Source organism: Saccostrea cucullata, unplaced genomic scaffold (genome assembly GCF_032062105.1).
Source record: "Saccostrea cucullata isolate Sc308-1 unplaced genomic scaffold, CSIRO_AGI_Scuc_v1 ctg5832, whole genome shotgun sequence".
Taxonomy (NCBI): domain Eukaryota; kingdom Metazoa; phylum Mollusca; class Bivalvia; order Ostreida; family Ostreidae; genus Saccostrea; species Saccostrea cuccullata.
In genome coordinates this window covers 24,036-31,253 of record NW_026928780.1, presented here as the reverse complement: position 1 = coordinate 31,253, position 7,218 = coordinate 24,036, and the positions used below count along the sequence as shown (strand labels likewise).

Sequence of the window (7,218 nt, the reverse complement as noted above, 5' to 3'; positions counted from 1 at the left end):
AAATTCTTTTCAAGAATAGCAAAGCTATGATTAGTCCTGTTCATATGGAAGCATTCTTGGGTAGTGTAGATTCAATTTTGTTCAAGTCATGACCCCTTTGGGTATAGGGCGGGACCACAATGTAAGTTAAAATGTGAAGGGCAATTAAGCCACAGGTAATCAAAGAAATATGCATGCATCCTTAGTGAAGATTCAAGTTTGTTCAATATTTTTAAATCATACCATCTCCCTTTTAAGGATTGGTTTAGACCACTACTGGGTTTAAACTTTTCAACCATAAACTGATTTCTGTTTTTTTTCCTATCCACATTGCTCAGGTGAGCGATGTGGCCCATGGGCCTCTTGTTTTCAGGTGAGCGATGTGGCCCATGGGCCTCTTGTTTTCAAATTATGGACACTAGGTTAGAGGTGACTAAAATCATGAGTAAATATTACATGCATGTATCGGTATATGGGGAAAGAATGTTTTAACTACAATTTATGTTTTTCTGATAACATTTATGTCTGTAACGGTATCCTTTGAAAGTAGGTGTAAGTTTGTAAATTATTGTACATATAATGTCACAAAGAAATCATTTACGAAATGGCACAATGCACTGTTATATCTTATTTAATAGTTGAACTTACTGTAGATCATAATACTCCTGAAGTTTCAAGGCATATTTTTCATTGTTATGCAATTCAGCTGAAAATTGAAAGTGAAGATTTAAATCAAAATTATTCCACACAATTTTATCAAATTAGTCAGAATATCAAGGTTAATTACCTTGTGAATCATTTACTCTCTTGGTAATTTTTTCCTTTTGCTCCTGGATCATACTTTTAATTTTAGTATCACTGTCATGTCTAAGTTCTAAAATATAATGAATATTAAATTAAAGAAAGCGAGAAAATGTGTATGTACAGAGGGGGGATAACTATAGTTGGCATGGTTATTTTGAAATACTTTCAAAAGGCTTCTTCGCACTTGAAACTTGGGTGGAAACATCTTCATTTTGTGTAGATTCAAGTTTTTTTTTTTTACTGAATAAAAATAACCACATAGTTATCTGGTCATTAAGTTCAATATTTTCATACCAATCAGCTTATAAGCCTTATATGGAGCAGCTATATCTAAATTTTAAGATGAAATTTTCCACAATGTTATGTATGTATACAGGGAATTATTTTTTAATGTTTTCTGGACACAAATGTAGAGAATTTTTATATAAAAATAGGTTTACCTTCAAGTGTCTCCAGCATATCGTCAAGAGCTCTTTGATTGGTCTCCATAAGGTCCGTAGCTCTTTCATATTTTCTAACTAAAACATCCCCTATGCAGATAAAAATTAATAAGAATAGAGTGATTTCTCATTTAAAATTGGCAAAGAATACACAAAAAATAAATTTTAAAAAAAATACAAAAAAGTTTGAGGTTTAGCATGGGCATTTATGGAAAGAGAAATTGTAGAATCTTATGCTAAAAGAAAACATAATCACAGTAGGTAATATTATATTAAAATGCAAACATTTCCACATAGTGTACTGAGTAAAAGCATCGTAGAGAAGAACATGGCAAGGATCATGCTCCACTCTCTAAACAATTTTTTTAATTTTAAAAGTTCATTATTTTGCTCAATTGAGCTGAAAGGTAATTTGAGTTTTTCTGATGCCCAGGCCTGGGGGCAATAAAACTTAGATGAGCTCACTTTTCCACTATATAATCCTTTGGAAAAAGTGAGACTGCTAGAGATCAAAAGTGAGCTCATCTAAGTTTTATGGCCCCCAGGCCAGTTGTCCATTGTCCGTCTGTCCTGAGATTGCAGTGAAGCCTAATGCATGGGCAACATACACACAATTTTATATGAACATTTTTTAATTTTGAGTGAATTCATGGAAATTTTTTTTAAATTTGCATAGTTACTGTGCCGTTTTCTTATTGTATAATTTTATTTCGATCGGGTTCAATATTCTGTTTATACTAATTATGGTAGCCATGCGGTTGGCCTACAAAAAACTGTGAAGTTTGGTGATGTTGGCCTCCCTAATGAGTAAGTTTTATATTGTTTTACTTGAATTTATATCAAACTTGATCATCTGTATCTAACAGTATTATGCAATATATTTTATCATGTTTAAATTCTGCAACTACAATGTTTTGTAAAACCGCGCATTTCCAGCATGCGATAGGCATAGGCCTGTTCAGCTCACATGTTAAAGTTACGCAGATTACTTATGATTTTGATATTTTGTCAAATTCTTATTATGCTTTTGTAATTTGTAGTTTTTCACCCTCTCACAAGGTGTGTCCAATAAACAGTACAGTCACTGATCTTTGTCAACTTTTAAAGAAAATAACAGAATATGAAGAAGGAAGACTATATATAGGATCGATCTACTTAATAACTGGTGAGTGACAAAAAATGAAGACAATCACTGCTTCAGAAATCTGTCTTTAAATGTTAATTTCTATTTTTAAAATAAGAACTAATTAAAGCACATGATAATAAATTAATATGTCTCTTTTTTCAATGCAATTTTTGTCTAACTTTGCTTTGAGTTTGGATCCAACCATATAACATACATTAATTATAGACTGAGACTCAAAACTCTCATAGGCTGATTGATCTACAAAATGGCGGTCCAAGAAAATAGGCTTAAATTCCACTCAGAATGTTTAAATTTGGAAGTGTCTCTGATGCAAAATTAAATGAATCTAAAATGCAAGAAAATACAAAAAATTCTTATGTTTTACAATCATGGGTACTTTCAGAAAATCTTTCTTTTTGAAGGAAAAAGAGAAGCAGTTCACAAATGTTGATGAGCAGAAGACAAGAAACTCTGGCTGTACAAAAATCTGAGCTCTTGAAAAAGAAACAAAAAAAAAAAATGAAAATATGAATGATATTCAATCAAAGGATCCAAATGATGAAATTCTGGAAATTCCACATGGAGAGACAATAAGGATTTTTGAATTGACCATCTCTGCTCTAACTGCTTGAAAGCACTGAAAACTGTTTCCCTGGTGCTGAACAAACTTTTCTCCTAGACTGGAATTAAAAATTGTTCAATTCCTGGCATTAAAACACAATTTAAAACATGCTGAGGAAGGATCCCCCTCTCCTTTTGACCAAGTAAGGTTAAACATTCTGCAAAGAGTTGCATTTGAATTGAATTTTTTTTATACTTTTACCAGGAATGAACTACATTACTCATTTACTATGGTTTAATGTGTCAGATTGTCTATTTTAATTTTTTTAACAAAGATTTTGTTGCCATGGTTGGAAAACAAACAACATTTCTGTAAAATCTTTCAAAATGCTGTATTATAAATCATCTACTGTTACTTTTTTAGCATGACTTCATGCATTTTTATGAATAAACATGAATAATAATATTTTATTTTTTGTTTACGAATAAGCAAGAATATTCATGAATGCTAATGCTTCATGAATTTTATTCATTCATGAACATTCCTGAAAAAATTCATCAAATTATTCATGAATAGTTCATGAAGATCCTATGAACTTATTATTGGACATTCTTGAAATATGAATCTTCATGAATATGACTCTTCATGAATTATTCATGAAAAAAATATTCATGAATATTCATCAATTTACTTTCATGAATAAAAATTCATGATTTGAAAATGTCCAATAATAAGTTCATAGGATCTTCATGAACATTTCATGAACATTTCATGAATTAAATTCATGAAAAATTCAAGGAAATTCATGAATTATTCATGATCGTCTCGCAGGGGCACATATGGCAAGCCAACTTTACAACCAGAAGTCTCTGCCAAGACTGTAGCTCTACTGGTTTGCACATATAATCAAGGAAGAGAAAAGTAGCAGTTGGGACATAAAACTTTACAAAAGCAATGAATAGAATAATGATCCTTGATTACGTCTCTCTTTGTGGCAAGACTGAGCATTTTAAAAGTATTTCACTCAAATTTCTATTTTTAGTAACCACGGCAACACCATTCATCGAAATCAAAATTATGTATCTTAATGTAGTCTACTTGTGTGCCAAGTTGTATTGAAATCCGACCAAAACTATAGGAAGAGTAGCATTTTGAAAAAATTTTTACAGACAGACAGACGGACGGACAAAGGACGCATTACTATCGCATAAGCTCTTCTGGTCTCTGACCAGTAGAGCTAAAAATTAGCTCTTTCAGTAGCTCTTTTGTCCTTTAACATATACTATATCTTTACATCTTTATTTTGTACTCTTGAAAGTATTTCAAAGATTTCATTCTTGTCCCCTAAGATTGACCCCTTTAAAAGTTAGTGCCCCTTTGTGTGAAAAATCCTTATTATAGCTAATCCTCCGAAACTGTAAACTGTAGAGATATAAACCTTCAACAATGTCTTTGACTGATTTAGTTGACTCTTCAAGCTATTCAGCACAAAAGGATTCGTAAACCCCTTTGAGTAGTTATAGCCCCAGAAAGTTTTTGATGTTTACGAATAATTACAAGTCGTAAAGATATTGGGCCAACTGCTTGACCTTTGACTTTGAGCTTTGGGCTTTGACCTTGACCCTTACTCAAGTAAAAACAGAAATATTCATTACATTTAGTATAACATAAATTAAGCTTCAAATGTTGAACTCCAGAATTTTTTTTTTTTGAATGACCTTGACCTTGACCTTTGAACCCTTGACCCAAAGGTTACAATCAAGCTTAAATTCATGGAGGTATTTACACAAATCTCACTTTAAAAATGCTAAGATTTTATATTTTAACCCCCCCCCTTCTTTAAAAAAAAAATCAATGGCAACGAGGAGAAAAAGCTTGTCTTTGCTATTTCTTTAGTTGTTGATGAAAATCAATTCTCCTGCTCTTATACGACATTTTAATACCAAGTATTCTTGCTTTCTTTGGTATGTGGAATTTATTTCAATTTTATTTGGATTTAATATTTATCAAATGAATCTCGAAAAAAGCGATTTTTCCTATCAAATAAATTTCTGCATTCTCAGTGACACTGTTTTCTACCTGAGATGCATGTCTCAAATGTAATTTATGCTAGTAACTATTAATTCAATCCAAATAGAGATGCTTATTTAATCTTACCTATGAGTTCACCATATCTGCCAAACAGAACGCGCCTTTTTTCATAAATTTGTGAACAAAGTCTTGACACAGCAGTTCTAATGTATCATATACTCTGTATGATAACTCAATTTATTCAAAGTATAAACAAACTCAAATGAATTGTTTTTAGAGGAAATCAGCATTTTCATTATACACTAATCTTGTTTCTCAAAACTATTCATTACTCTTCCCTACATTCCATCACAAATAACCCATCACAAATAAATCCACATGTTTCTGTACTATTTAAAAATGCACAATTGTGTCTATTTTTATTTAAATCCATGTGCTTTCATTTCTATTTTTTCCTACACTAAAGTCTATTAGTTTACTACATTTGTTTTCAAAGGAAGCCGTGACGAAGTGTGTAGAGCTCTCACCTTTCAATCTTTGGGTCCAGAGTTTGATACCTGCTGGAAGAACATTTTATTTTTTCCCATTTTTAGGTCACCTGAGTAAACTGAAGACAGGTGACCTGTTGCTATCTGTTTTCGTCCGTCATCATACATCATACGTCGTTCGTAAACTTTTGAACATTTTTAGCTTCTAACAAAAATTCTGAATTCCATGGTCCCTGCTCCCCGGGGCCTGAGGGGTGGGGCCAAAACCACTAAAATTGATGCAATCCTTAAAAATCTTCTTTACTCGTGGACATCAAGCAGTCAAACTGTTGGGGAACCAGAAACACACTATTTATTTATCTAGGCCTTATTTCAATGAACAATGTCGCCATAGTTACAAAAAATAGAAATTTCTTTGAAATATTTTGAAATTGCTACTTTTCCTACAGTTTTGTTAACTTAAAATTGGTACACAAGTAGACTAAACTAAGATACCTAAATCTTTTTATTGGTTTTTTATTTTTGATAGACAGTGTTGCCATATTTATTAAAAAAAATTCTTTGAAAGATTTTCAAAATGCTACTCCTCCTACAGTTTTGGTCTGATTTCAATATAAATTTTTTCACAAGTAGACTACTGTTAGATATATAATTCTACTTATCCATTTTAGATTTCGATGAGCAGTGTTGCCATGGTTACTAAAATGGAAATTTCTTTAAAATATTTTCAAAATGCCACTGCTCATACAGTTTTGATCTGATTTCAATAATCTTGCCAAGAAAGACTAAACCAATGATCATAAATTTAATTGCTGTTCCAAGTTTTTAGTTCAAATGCTCCGTTTTACTTTCTTCGTTATAGGAATAAACCAATAGAGATACAGTTTTGTCAGAGACTTGGGGCACAGTCAGTAATTCTACAGCATATTTTTAATTTTTACACCTGTTCTTCTTGCACTTTTATTCTAGCTTTGCCAGAACCTAAGCACATACCAGCTATTAAAGGATTACCAGAAACTGATGAACTAGAGGATGAGGTGAAACCAAGGCCAGCAGAGCTTGCTGATGCCTCCAGACCTCCCCGTAAGAAACTTCGTCAGCCTGTCAGGATTAAGATTCCATCTCTAGCTCCAGTATGATTAATGATTGTTTTTTAAAAAGATATGAAGCATTGGTTTTGATAGTGTTATATGTTAATTCCTAAAAATGTAGTCTAAATTATATATAGTCAAGCTTGTATCCTTTCACTGAAATGGAATTGAGCCAGAGTTTTGTTTGTTTTGAGCTTTACTGGTCAGAGACCAGAAGAGTTCATGTGATAGTAAAGTGTCTGTCATTCATCAGTCTGTCTAGCTGTCCATATGTCTGTATGTCAATCAGTCAGTAAACAATTTTTCAAAAATGCTACTCTTTCTACAGTTTTGGTCTGATTACAATTATACAGGCCTGCTAATCAATCAGTTGCATAACAGCAGTTATGTATAACAATCAAAAGAGATTGATTTCCGGTCATGCATTAGATGGGGATAATTCCAGTACACAGTTAGTAAATTGACCCAATTCAGGCAATAATTGAAATTTAATTAAAATACTAGTGCTAATTGTAACGGGGACCATTACAGATGTTCCCCAAACGCTCCCCAAATCCCTTTTTGTGCCTAATTCCTGTAAGACACTTTAAAAAATATGACCAGTATCGAAGGATTTAATCAAAGATTATAAAAGGTACAATGATATCAACTATATGTCATTTAATGCATTGTACGTGCACGCATGTGCATGTACATG

General features: G+C 32.3%; 1 long non-coding RNA gene across 1 annotated transcript; it reads left to right on the top strand.

Annotated features, from left to right (window-relative positions):
- Window positions 1-1,997: 1,997 nt before the first annotated feature.
- On the top strand, window positions 1,998-3,339 carry LOC134278697 (uncharacterized). The gene is made up of 3 exons (XR_009994499.1): window positions 1,998-2,030; window positions 2,264-2,388; window positions 2,772-3,339. It is a non-coding gene; the product is annotated as an uncharacterized LOC134278697 (long non-coding RNA).
- The last annotated feature ends 3,879 nt before the right edge of the window (window positions 3,340-7,218 follow it).